Below are 14779 nucleotides of genomic sequence, written 5' to 3'. Positions count from 1 at the left end.
CACTTCGGGGAACTCTTTGGTAAGATTACTTCCTACCGCCGGGGGCTCTACCAGCAAGACCTGCTCCACATTGTTGGGATCCAAGGTGATACCCAATTCATTCTGGTGCTTCCACCCCAAAAGACTTGACCCTTGTTTGGTGATATAAACCTTGCCCACCGTGTGTCTGTCCTTAAATGAAATTCTCATTCTCACCATACCAACTAAGGTGATTGGTTCTTTATTGTACCCTGATGGACAAATGTCAGCACTCTCTAACTTTATCCTTTTTTCATTAAATTTTTCCTCAAACACCTTCTTTTCAATGAGCGTAAATGGGGAACATGAGTCCGCATACATCTGAAATTTTTCCCCATCAAGAAAAATGTCACAAGTGGGATATTGTATTCTCTCACCCATATTCCCATGCTCTATCTGAAATACAAACGTTTTTTTTTCAACCATCTCTGTTTCCGAACAACCAATTGCATGTACTTTGGGACTGAATGCTTTGCAAACCTTTGAAAAATGCCCCTTCTTATTACACTTTCTACAAACAATATTCCTTGCTGGGCATTTCCAATTGTTAGCCAAGTGATTTGGACTGCCACATCTAAAGCACAAAAAACTATCTGTAACTTTACCGGGAATATCTTTATTTTTGTCCCCCACTTTACAAACAGCCTCTTCCCCTTGTGTAGACTTTGATTCCCCTTTCTCTTTATACTCTCCTGATGAGGCCTTCATCTCCTTTATACACAAAGTTGTGTGTTCTAGCCCCTTCGCTATACTGATTGCTTACTCAAGATCTGGATTTGTGGTAAGCAATTCTTCTTGTACTTTCATGTCATTTGTACACTTAACTAATTGGTCCCTGATGAGGGAATCCGTTTGTGCGCCAAATTCACAAGTGGCTGACATGCCTCTTAATACTGCCACATAAGAAGAAACCTTCTCGTCCTTTCTTTGACTCCTCTTAAAGAACTTGTGTCTTTCTAATACCACATTTATTTTTTCTCTGAAATGTGCTTCTTTTTCTTAAGGTATACTCATAGACATCCCCCCCGGCTTCTTCTTCATTTGGCTCTTCATCAATTAATCTACCTGTAATGTCCTCAAAAACTTTCCTTCCCTGAATACCTAAATTATGGAGAAGAATGTGTTGCTTCCTTATATTTGAAAAATTCCCCCCACCGATGGCAATAAGGTATGATTTAAAAATACCCTCCCACCTGCGCCAAGGTATATCAGGATCCCCAACTTCATTCAAGAATGATGGGGGTGGCTGACTCATGCCTGCCCCTGCCATGGTTGACAAAATTGGATGTTTCTCTTTTTTTTTTTTTTAACTACTATTGTCAATAAACATTTGAAAGAACTGACGATACACAGAAAATGAGCAAACACTTGTAATAATGAGTTAATCAGGGAGAGGTATGTAATAGAAATTTAAAATTCTAAAAATTAGATGTCTCACATGAACCTGAAAAACCAAAAATCTCTTCACAAAATTGTCTCTGTTTCAAAAATACACCGTCCAAAAAAACTAGATGTCTCATATAAACTTTAAAGCCCAAAAATCTCTTCACGAACTTGTTTCTGTTTCAATAACACAGTCCTCTTTCTATTTCAATGAAATTCCCTGAGACGCTTGTCACGAAGTACATCAACAAATACGGTAACTTCCTGTGAGGAAGCGGTGCCTAATATGAGTTTTCCTGAAAGCTGCCCACCCTTCCGAGCTGATTTGAAGAGTCCTGCTGCCTTGGACATGACGGGTGCTAAGAACACGCACTGAGGCAGAATAATCTCCCCCGATAAATACCAACTCCGACTCGGGGAAGATTAATGTGAAAAGCGAGCTGAGGAACCACAAACGGAGCTTCCTTATAGCAAAGTCCTTTGATTCACGAAAGACTACCACCGGAACAGCACCACAAAGCCCCGCTGGACGCAAACGGAGCAAAGCGGGGACGAAGCCACAAGCACGAGCTGAGATGACGGGGCAATTCAGTTGCTTTATTTTGCTTCGTAAGGCCCCTGAGCGCAGCGCTGGCAAAGAGTGAGCGATGAAAAAAAAGGATAACTACAATGCTGAATTGCGGAGCCCCAATCAAATGAATCCCTTTGGGAAGTTCATCGAGCTTAGAGCGTCACCTTCCGTCGCGCAGGCCACTATGACAGAGAGGAAAAACTCTCTTCATTCCGTCACCAAATGCTCAATGATGGAAGTCGACTCACCCTCTGAATGGTTTCCAAGACCAGGATAATAATGAAACCTCCCATGAACAGTAGAAATAACTCTTGAAAGCGGAGCTCCAGAGGGCTGGCAAGACGAACATCACAGGGGAAGATGCAGCGCTGTCCCTGTCACAGCCTCCCAAATCTTGTCGCCAAAAATGAAGTAAAGACTGACGCAGAAGGTAGGATCAATCCTCTTTATTTGTAGAAATACGTAACTGCATCTTCAGCTTCCTAACAACAGAACCGAGTCATTCAGTGAAGAGCTCTCTCAACATTCCAAGAGAACCTTCCTTACAGGGTTCTAAGATGGAACCAACGGGTGGCAGAAGGAGGGGGTGCAGGGGAAGTACCAACTAGGAGGATTATAACACTCTGTCATCATGGATAGGCACACTCAAGAACTCTAAGCTGCCAAGAATATATTTTCAAGATTTTTTAAAATCAAAATCCTATCCTAGTGCACACATTTGAGTAGTAACTATTTTTTTTTTAAAAGCATGCTAGTGGCAAAAATAATTATCAGGAGGATGAATAATAAAACATAATGTAACATTATGTTGTTATCATAAAGCTTTTATCATCAATAGCTCCACAAATGCCTTTCTCTCAGCTAACTAGGCTAAACTTAGCACCTAAAAAGGCCTACTTTCAATGTCACATATGGTTCTCACACACGTACCTTTTCTGAACAACAGAACCAATGTTCAGCAAAGAAACAGCAACTGCTGCTGTTGTGTCTGAGTCTGCAAGTCAACAGATAAGCCAAGTGAAAGCTAAATGTGGCTTCCTCTTGCCCCTCATAAAGAAAATATGATTATGGGTCTGTATGAGCCTCAGGCTCAAATCCCTGGTGCAAAGGTTCTCTCTGTCTTACAACTCTCTGTTTTAGTTTATATATTCTGTCTAAACATTGTCTTATATTTTTAGAATAAACAATAGTAGTACATTCTTTGCAAACTTTTACTTACAAACATTCTGTGAAACCTTGTCTATTGTTCAAAAACGATAAGTGAGAACTCAATGATGCTTTGCTTATTATTTTAAAATAATTTCTACAAGGGCAATTCAGACCATATAGAAACAACTGAATATATTCAAGCAGACTGAATGATCATGTTGTAGTGAAACACAACATTTATATTTGACGCATAGACCTAAATAAACCAGCATATATAAAAAGGAGATAGCTAAAAGAGAAAATGTATGATAATTATAACAGGGTGAGGTCATGAGCACTGCATATGGTGTATGAGTTATGGTTTGAATGGCTATTGCGTGAGTTATGGGATGTTCTACTAACTGTATATTTAAAATTTTGTGATTTTTCAATTTTAATTTGTAATCATAACTGCACTTTGTGGTTTTTTAGGTGATTTTATGAGGGTTTTGTAAACCTACATTCAGGTGTCACAACTAAAGCTAACAATGACTTCACTTTAACCTTTGCTTTTCTCTGTATAATATTTTAAAGTATGTAATGAAGTTTATACTGCTTTTAGGTTGCTTTTGTACCATTTGTAAATTATTCAAACACTTTGGTGTATAATTTCTGTAGGAGGCTTTAGGTTTCAACCATTCGGCTGCTCTCACTTCGTTAATAGTATAGCTTTTAGATTTGGGTTTTTGCTGCAAGGGATTCTCTCTCAGCAGTATGAATTGCTTCTTCCTGTCTTTATACCATCTCTACAATATTCTGGTTCCTTCCTACATTTGGCCTCTTGTGGAAATTCTGTTTTAAGCATCGGTATTTTCAACTGGGCAGTTTGCAGCTGGCTGTGTCTTTCATTCAGTATTTCCAGGAAATTCTCATAAGAATGTTTTCAAATGTTTAAACTCCTCTTTGTATTGTATTTACAGTAGGTTACTTGCTTTATCGAATTATTTGCAACACCTATTCTATACAGTGTTTAGTAAAGAAGGCGTGAAGCTCTATATAAATAGATATTATTTGTTAGAACAAGGATTAGCAAAACCAAATGTTCTGAGTTTAATATGCCAAAATGTGCAGCATTAGCACATTATAGCAAGACATATGGGAGACAGGCAGGAGGAGTGGACAGAGGGCTATAGTTGTAAAGTAATTCCTCATGCTGTTAAGTGTAAGCACTAATCTAGAAGCAGCAGGGCACACCACAAAAGCCACATGATGTTCCAATAACTGGGAATGTTACAGAGTGATTGTGTTGCTTGAAGTAATTGGCCTTTCAGAAATGGAATTAAATATAGGAGGGTGCTTGGCAGTTCTTGATGTTTCTGGAATTCCTGATCCTTGGAGTGTAGCAGAGAAGGCTATAATCCTGTACGCTCCATCCTACTCGTTGGATCTCCCGCTTGACAATAAGGCTACAGCTGGTGTTACGAAGTCCAATGGCATAGCTGCCCAGTGTCCCGGGCCCATGTGTGATGTTCTGCTCTAGTCCATTTTATTTCCTTTGAATTCTTCATCTTATATTACGGTTTTAAATTGGAATACGAGTCCAAGAATTCAAGTAAAATAACAATGACTGGAGCTGATCATCAGGCATGGCAAGCTTCGCAGGGCTGCACTGGAATCTTTATTTTGATTGCCAGTTTCCTATATCTGTGTCCTGTTTTTTCATTAATCACAATTTGATGCTGTATGGTGGCCACAATGCAAGTATTGTAGATAGAAAGCAGAAACACCACAAAGCTTGGGGAATACAAAATAGGGCACTGACATCGGAGACACTGAAAGAGGCAGATTGCACAGAAATACTACTCTAATAGTCTGTGAAGATTTGCACATGCTTGTCGTTATTTACATTTGTTAGTGCTTTAAACCTAAATCTATTGGCTGTGCCAATTCTTGTTTGGGCAGAACGACCAAAAGTAGAAACAGGCTGTATTTATCGGTCCAGTCATTGACTAATAAGATCTCTACATTTATTTGCATACATCAATGTAGGCAGGACTGTGGAATTTAGTCTTTGTATGGTTCAGATGCATCTATTGCTCGATATGTGCATTTATTCATAACCATCTCGCTTGACTGTTGCCTTTCTTTACAGCAGCCACTCATAAGCTAATAGCCTTGTACTGGCACTTGTGATTTATTACTATCCTCTTTTCCTCTTAGGTTTTAACTCATAGGGCGAAACACCAGAACATGTACAGCTACTGGATGGAGCAATGCTGTTCCTCTATGTGACCGTAAGTGTAAAATCATTGTTTTGTTTCTATGTTACGGTTCATTATACTTTTGGTAGCGTTATTCATTTTTGAGTAACTTCTATTTAGTGGCCCAAAAAATTTAATTTTCTTGTATCTTTTCTGGGGGTGATTTGCCTCACTGTTCCCGGCTGCATGGTCCATTTCAATCAGTGTTTACACATGGCTCTTTTGTCTGATTTCAGTGTTAGCCGGTTGTTCGAGCACTTGCGGTACCAAGCTAGGAGGTCATGTGTTTGCGGCACCACCACAAAACACATAAAGAAGTCAGTGGTACACACATAGGAAACGTGGTACAGCATATTACCAGCATGCCAAATGCCAAGCAAAACTCAACTTATGCCCACCTTGTCCAAGACAGCTCCAGTGTTAGGCAACATGCATATGCCTGCCATCAACCATATGCTTTTCATGGTCAGCTTAGCGCTTTTTTTTACCAACGAATAAATGTTTCACTTTTCCACTCAGGCCATTATTGTTGCTTGTGCTGGGAGAATCATCCAGACAAGACTGGACATCTTTCTCCAGTACCCACATCATAAAAATATCAATAAATACACTGGCGAACACATCGTTGCAATATCACTCTAGAATTTATTTATAAAGTTGCATTAAAGTGAGAAGGTTTCACTTCGACTGTCACACTTATGGAGCTACTTTTCAAACTACGGAACTTGACAAAACAATCACCACATTCCTGATGTTGGAATGCTCAAACTCTAACCTCTCCCATGCCCAGAAACGATGTCACTCCCCAGCTTACCAGTACATTAACTACATTACTAAAGCTAAAAATCTTGAAAGATATTGTGAAGCAAAAACAAGCCAGCTCAGATCACACATCACCTCTGACTCTCAACCAATGTGATGAGTTCACTCTCCTTCAACCTTCTATCTATTAATAACTTCCTCAATCTCCATTCAAACCCTCTCCAGCCTATATGGTATAGGACGTCCTCATCAACAGCTCGTCTTCTATCCCCTCCAGCACTTAGCCACACAACCACACCTTAAAATGTGGCTGCTAGAAATTAGGTTGTTGGTTGACTCGCAGTGGCGGCTGATACCGGTCCCGGGTAGAGGGGCGGAGGCAGGGGTGGGGGGGTGGTTGGGAAAGGGGAAAGTAAAAAAAAACCACTTAACTCTGCCAGCCAGCCGGCCGTCGCCTCTCCTCCATTCTCTTCTTCCTGACTCCTGTCCCGTAGCAGTATGCAGGAAGCATCAGGAAGCACCCGGCTCCCAGCACTCCCAATAGCCAATCACAATGGTGCAATGCAGTGTTGTGATTGGTTTGAGTGCTGTGGATCGGCTCTCAGCCAGGGAATGGGGACCTAGCCATGTTCTCCACACAGGCTATAAAGCAGCCTGCATGGAGAAGATACGAAGTGCGCTTGAATGTTTGGCTGGTCTGACCACTACTCCCCTGCCCCTCTCTCATCAGAGCAGCCCCGCCCCAAACGCAAAGCTGCAGCAGAAGGAAACATACAATGATGAAAATGCGAGTTATTATCATTTTTTATTCCCTTTACTTCACTGCTGCGAAGCAGTGAGCAACGCTCCTCTGCCTTAGCAGAGGAGCCGCCACTGTTGACTCGGGTCTAAGCTCGGTCAAGCAGCAACCCCAATCCTAGTCAGGGTAAGGGACAGGCAAACCCTAAATTAACCTATGTTCACCCACTGGTAGCTTGGCACAGAGCAGAAAGGCTCAATTTAGAGGCTGTGTGTGAAGTATTTGTGCAACACTTCAAACAGTGAAAACACCACACAAAATGATTCCACACCAAGGTGAACAATTGGTCTGACTTTGATAAAAAAAAACAAGACCAAAACAACAAAAGTCCAATTAGTAGAACTGGAAATATTGATTTTTAAAGTTTATAGTGAAAAATAGCTCTAAAAAAGACGAAAGCGATATTGGGGATATCTCGTTGCACTGAACTGGGACAAAGTCACAAGTTCAGTCCGACAGCAATGGAGCAAGGAACCAGTTAAGTCTCTGAACGGAGTACCTTAAAGCCTGGTTGTGGAGTGTTGCATGAATCCGCGTTGAAGATGCGTCGGTTCTGAGATGCGTCAAGGCTGCAGTGTGAGGTCCTGATGCATTGACGTAGAGGATCCAGTCGACAGACCTTGTGATGTGAAGTCCGGTGTGGATGATGTGAGGTGCAGTGGAGGCGATGCGTTGATTCGGGTGAGCAGTGAAGCTGTGATGCGGAGTTTCAGTGTAATCGTTGAGGCTGCCATTGATGAGAGATGCGAGGAGTTGCGCCGGAAAAAGCATCACGCAGAGGTGGTTCTGGCAGTGATATGTCGGTCCCAAGATGCGGGAGGCGGAGTCGATGTGAGTCTTTTTTGAGATGGCTCTAATCCACGCAGCTGAGACGATGCATTGGTTTTGTTGAGGGATTTGCGGCTCAGCCGAGGAGGTGAATAGGTTCAACTAAGGAATGCGTTGCTTAGCAGAGAAGATGAGTTGGTTCCACTGTCCCACTTCCAAGGGTCCAGGATCAGGTGGCACTACTTGGCAGGGTGGGTTCCAAATGGCAGAGCCTAGGTGCAGGGGTTGGAAGCCTGTTTTGTCCTTGAGGCTTCAGAGGAGGAGGCCATCCAACTCACCCTTGGAGTCACTCTGGGTTCTGGGGTCAAGAGATGCAATTCCAGTCCTTCTTACCCAGGCAAGAGTGCAACAGGCATCAGGTCAGCACAGCAAAGCAGGAGTCTATCCTAGTTGAGTCCAGCAGAGTAGCAGTCTTTCAGCAGCACAGCAGTCCTTATTCATGGCAGAGTATCCACAATTCCAGCAGTGTCTTTCAGTGGTGGTGTCTGAGGTCCAGTACTTCTACCCGGTGTTGCCTTTGAAGTAGGGATACTTCAAAGACATGCCTTTGTAGTGCAAACATATTCTCCCTATCTGCCCTGGCTTCAGATTCACTACAAGGGGGTATGCAGCCCTTTGTGTATGAATGGGACACAGCCTATTCAGGTGTAAGTGAGGCTGTGCCCAGCTCCTCCCTCCCATCCTGCTAAAGATGGCTCATTGAGACACACCTAAGCTCCCATTGTGCGGGGCTGTCTAGGAGCAATACACAAAGCTCAACTGCCAACTACACCCAGTCATCTGAACAGAGACAGGCTACAGGCACCAAATGGCTAAAACTAGAAAATTATAACTTTCTAAAAGTGTCATTTTCAAAATCGTAATTTAAAATCAGACTTCACCATAAGTTTGGATTTTAAGTTGTCACTCTCGAGACACTAGACTTGATGGGGTTATCTCTTCCCAAATGGAAATTATACTTAAAAAATATAATAAGGTATTCCCAAAGTTATGCTATGGGAGTGATAGGCCTTGCAGTAGTGAAACACAACATGTAAAACTTAAAAGTACATGTCCTGCCTTTTAAATACATTGCACCCTGCACTCTGGGTTGTCCAGGGCATACCTTAGGGGTGACATATGTATAAAAAGGGAAGGCTTGGGCCTGGCAAAAGGTTAATTTTGCCAGGTCGACATGGCAGTGTAAATTGCACACACAGGCTCTGCAATGGCAGGCCTGAGACATGGCTTAAGGGCTATGTAAATGGGTGGCAAAATCAATGCTACAGGCCTACTAACAGTATTTAATTTACAGGCCCTGGGTACATATATTACCACTTTACTAGGGACTTATAAATAATTTAAATATGCCAATTGGGTGATGAACCATTATTACAAACACAAGCAGATGATGGACGCAGACCTGAAACTTTTCAACACTCATCCCTAGTCACAGATCTGGGTTGAATCCATCATTGTTCTTTAGCTCACTTCGCCACCCCAGTTCAGACCCAGCAATATGCAAATCAGTCCTTACCCTGTTCCTCATGGGAACAGTTCAGCCTGAACTGCCAAGCAAGGTCTTCCCTGGACCAGAAACAAGCACCCTGAAACCGGTTTCAGGGTAACACCCCAGGCTAGCTTGAATCCAGTAGCAGGGGAACCACGTCTGGGCATACCCTGCCAACTTAGGGTGAAAAAAAGCAAACACAAGGAGATGATGGACGGAGCTCTGAAACTTTTCGGACACTCACCCCCAGTCACAGATCTGGTTTGAATCCATCATCTTCTTTAGCTCACTTCACCACCCAAGTTCAGACCCAGGCATATGCAAATCAGTCTCGACCCTGTTCCTCATGGGAACAGTCCAGTCTGAACTGCCAAGCCAGAACTTCCCTGATGAACCAGTATAATCATGTTTATGGGAGAGAGCACAAGCACTTTAGCACTGCTTATCAGTGGCAAAGAGCGAAAGTCCTTATACCAGCAAAAACTAAACAAGTTCAGAAAAGTGGAGGAGGAAGGCAAACATTGGGGGGAAGACCAACCCAAGGCTGGCAAGGGTAGCAGTTGCCTTATCTGAGAAGAATGGGTAATTGCTTTCTTAAAACATATTTTGAAAAACTACAGCAGAACCAATGCTCCCTGAATTTATTGTCTAATTTGCAATGACCATGTCCTATTTGAACTAAATGATAATGCTAGCTAGATACAACTACTAGTGTACATAAAAGAAAATAATCTTTGTACTGATAGACATACAGTATTATGCTCAGGTTGTTGAACAGAATATGCGTTTGCAAAAGCATGGGACAACATCAGGACGACAGTGTACTCTGAAGAAGTGGCACATCTGATAATGGACCTGTTTGCTGCTCCATTTTCCCACTCTTCTTGAGATTCAAATCTACAGGGATACAAGACACTATTCTTTACTGAAATGCATACTTCCAGTCTAACAATTCTCTTACTCTGTCCCTACCACTGTTGTGCACTGACCCACTTTTCTCAAAGACAGAAGCTCTTTAGGGCACACCAACACCACCCATCTCCTCTTTACTACATACTTTAGAACAGTACTGGAGCTGAGATTCTACTTCAACCTCAAGCGCTACATTTGCTGGAATGACAAACATTAATAAGGTTAAAATTTCACACTCCATCCAATGCCCTTAGCCAATGACTCCTCTTGTTTGGATTGAAAAAATCACCTTAAGCTAAACACATCAAAAACTGAAATCCTACCCCATGGTAAATGCACCGTTTACTACCCATGCACAATCTGCCCAAATGAGCTTGGCACACCTCTTGAATATTAGCCTTTCCTTGATTCCTCAAGTGAGCTATGTTACAAAGAGATCATTTTGCATGATGGCATAACCTTTGTCAAGTTTCTCCCCCAAGGGGCACAATTACCAGCACCCTAGTGCTCTGTCCTGAAAATTATGCAAATTGTATTCAATTTGGAGATTTGTACCAGGTGATTCAGAAGCTGCAGCAAATCCAGAACACACCTGCAAGTAAATTCCTTAATCTCAATTCTCACATTTCACTCACACTTTAATACCCAAACCTTTCATCCTTCCACTCCTAAAGAAACCTATGAGAGCCTGAAGACCATGCCACACTCATACACTCCCTGAAGTCTCAGATGGGATTCACCAACAATGTTTTTCACTGGTTCTCCTCCTACCTTTCTAATTGACGCCAGTTTTATCACATGTACCAGGTCACAAAAAACCCTATCATGTGTTGAGTCCTGAGGGGTTCCAGACTGTCTTCTGTCATCTTCAGCCTTTACATGGAGCCACTTGGTGCACTACTCACACATAACAGCTTCACAAGATTCACCAATATGCTGATGATACACAACTCTACTTAAAGGTTTTCCTCTGCTTCAAATATCCGATGCCTAAAATACTGCTTACACATCATCCAGACCTGGATTAAATTCATGTTATTTGTAAGAGCAATAAACAAGATAAAAATATGACTCTGTGGTCTGACTCTGTGATCTGAACCTTGGTGGCTTTGAACCCCAACTTTCAACCAGTGCCAAGTCTCATGGATTCACCCTGGACACCAATCTCTCTCTCACAAAACACATTGCCAAAAAAGCTCTCTCTTCTAAAGAAAGTCAACCCATTTCTTCCATAAAGCAAATACTCCATGTTCTTGTAGAATCAACCTCGGCACCCCTTAGGGGTATCCTACACACTGCATGTCTCATCCAAGGCCGGAAGAATAATGCTTACATCACCCTCCATCCTGTTGGAACTCCATTGGCTCTTGTCGGACCACAAAATCTTCAAAACCAGCTACATCATTTTCAAAGCTATTCTGACCAGCTGCCCTGCTTATCTTGCAGACAAGTTTGATCTCTGCAGGATCTCGGCACATCAGCAGCCAAGATACCATCAGACTGCAGACTAAGAAGAGTGCAAAAGAAATAAATAAGACAGCAAGCCTTTTCCCTTCATATACCCAGGAACTGGCACGACAGCCATGTAACTATAAGGACCGTCCCAACATTGATCCAGTTTAGGAAAGAGTTAAAGACTTTCTTTAAAGAACACTATATCACAATACATTAATCCTCCACAACCCAGCTTCCTCTCCTCTTACTTGTCGACTTTATGCTTTTCTTTTTCCATACACAGAACTCCAATTCCTTTTGGCTAGGTGTGTACTCTAGAAATATTGTATACGTACATACAAACCTCATGCCACATCCAACACATCTCTTTCAGGCCATTCTAAAGCCGGCAAATTTCTCAACCTCGCACTCTAAAAGGGCACCCAGGATCCTGCTGCAAATTGGAGCGCTCTGTGACACTATCAGGGGTTGGAAGTGCCATATGGATGATTCAATAAACAAGCACTGTCAATGCAATCAGTCTTGCCTTTTGGACCATATATGTATTTAGCTATGCAGCACATTAGCCTGGGTGCTGAAACATCTACTGTTCTTTAACATGAAGGGAAAGTAAGCACCAAACTGCATGACACGCCAGGTATGGGAACAAATGGAAAGAAATATTGCCTTTCAGCAGGAAATGGATATAGTTCAAAGCTCTGTTTTTAATATAAAATCAGGGCCTTCGGTGTTCATACCACTGACAATACAAGGTTTGAAAACAATATTATTGTTTACGGGTGCTCGTGAAGACAATTTCTAGGGACTGGAATCTAGAGAATGCTAAAGTGATTCTGGTATTTTACTGACCTCTGTTGGCCGTTTTCTATCAAAAAAGTTGAATAGAGGCAGTTGCCAGAAAAATAAACAAAATAAAGTTCCTCAGCAGAAAGCAATTCTGGTATTTTACTGACCTCTACTCGTTGTTTTCTATCAAGAAAGTTAAATAGGGGCAGTTGAACAAGCAGAAAGTTCTGGTATTTTACTGACCTCTACTGGTCGTTTTCTATTAAGACAGTTAAATAGAGGCAGTTGAAAAGAAAAAAAAGTCCCTAAGCAGAAGCAGACAAGTCCTAGGGCTGATCTCCAGAGCCCACAAAGTACATACACATATAAGTATATACTAAAGACTATATAAGTGGTCTCGAATGCTCAACCTAAAAATGCAATTTCTGACCCCTACCAACTCAGACTGAAGTAACTACTGCTAACATTCCTGCTATCTCTAATAGCAATAGTATTGCTTGAATTCTTTTTCTAATTAAATCTGGCATATGGAAGACAGACAGCACGCCTACGTATTGCTTCAACGGCTTAATTATCTTTTTAGCTGAGTATGAAGTGTTTCCATCAACCTAAATGTGCGTTATCTTATAGATCCCATTTTTACCATCTTGTTATCTTAACTTCTGGTTATCTCATTCCATATGACCGTGTTTTTTTCACCATCTTTCTCTTTATTCCTGCTCCATTCCAGAATGGTCATCCTTAGTAAAGGGCCTCCCTCTAATTTGCCCAATCCCTCAGCCATCATGAAACAAACATCTTACTCAGGATGCATCCCTTCTAAGTTCATTATGTAAATACCTGACACATTTTGTAGGCATTCTCTTCCTCAACCATTCATTCACCTGAAAGCTGGTCATGTCTGCTGCTTGGAAAAAAACTCACCTCACATTCACACACAGCTACTGCACATTCTATGCATCTCAGAGAAACTGTAGACGAATCCGAAAAGAACCTTTATGTGTAAGAGCATCAGTGGTCCATGAATCTTCGAGGATTTTGCTCTACCATGCGGGACCATATTTACAGAACGGGGTGCCTCCCATTTGGGGCATTTATGGACCACTGATGGTACTATACATTGGGGTACTTTTCGGATTCCTCTACAGTTTCTCGGATTCTAATTGTTTTAAGCACTATTTTTTCCTTGGACGCTTGACAGTGCGATCCTTTCTAAAGAGCTTCTTTACTCTTCCACAAAACGTTAAGAAGAATAAGGACTCTATTTATATGCCCACTTGAGACCGCGTTCGAGCCTTGAAGAATTCGTATACACGACGAAACACTTGCCGGCTGTCTGCACCAACGTTACTACACAATTTCAATGATATTTGAAGCTTTATTGAAATTTGTATAAATGACAATATTTCAATTGGATTGTTTAAATTTTGGACCATATAAGGCCATGCACATAGTTGTATTTTTCTATTCAATTGTTTTGAAATTAAAATTAACTGACAATAGAGTCAGTCTCCTAAACAATTTTGCTGTGCTCTATATTGTATGTTTTCAGATCTAGGTAAGGTTCCAGTAGCCTGACCTGTTTGTGGAAATGAAATTCTGCAGTCAGTTTCCCCTGCTTGGGCTTGAATAATTCTTTGTGCTGGACCCATTCCCAGTAATGTTTCTTTACTACCTCTTTTCGGTATTTCTGATCCACCCTACCTTATTGCATGTGTCTAAACAGATAACCTCTGATAGGGCTTCCGTGTACGGCAGAAGCTCCGGGATCCTCCTTATACGTGCCCAAAAGAGCAGTGGGCGAAGCCTCGCTATATCGCTGATAGAGCGCCTGGCCATATAGAGCATTTGAGGAATGATTGGGGTGCTTTGGTGCAGCATTACTAAGTTCCTGAGGAATTTATGCTCAGATCTACTGAGCTCAGGTATCTTATCCCCACAGTTCTGCGCCATATAGGGATGTGCTGAATGGTTTTGAGTCATAGACCTGCAGAGCAGCAGCTATGGGTCTACTACATGAGGAACGGTGTTCCATTCCCAAAGCCCCCGTGACTCGCTTATGACCCAATACCAGATTGGTTGGGTGGGGCTTCGATGTCATTTTATATGAGAGTCGAACACCCAGATAATCCAAAGTGCTGACTCTTTCCAGAGGTGTCCCGTCTAGCATAAGATTGTCTTTATAGGACTTATGGGGGTTAAAGGCCATGATTTGGAATTTTGTGGTGTTAATAACCAGACCCCTAATATCACAGAAAAGATGGAATCTATTAAGTAAGAGCTGTAGCCCTGCAGGTGTCTTCGACACCAGCAAAGTATCATCTGCGAACAAAAGGGTTGGTACCTTGTCCCCACCACGGTGGGTGCGTCGGCAGGTTCTTTTTGTA

At 42.0% G+C, this 14779-nt stretch overlaps 1 pseudogene; it reads left to right on the top strand.

Moving 5' to 3' along the window:
• Positions 1 to 14779, top strand: part of LOC146870138 (uncharacterized) — a 623247-nt pseudogene that overhangs the window by 93210 nt on the left and 515258 nt on the right.

This window comes from Triturus cristatus, chromosome 1_1 (genome assembly GCF_964204655.1).
Source record: "Triturus cristatus chromosome 1_1, aTriCri1.1, whole genome shotgun sequence".
In the NCBI taxonomy this organism is placed as follows: domain Eukaryota; kingdom Metazoa; phylum Chordata; class Amphibia; order Caudata; family Salamandridae; genus Triturus; species Triturus cristatus.
This window is presented reverse-complemented; position numbering and strand designations above follow the sequence as displayed.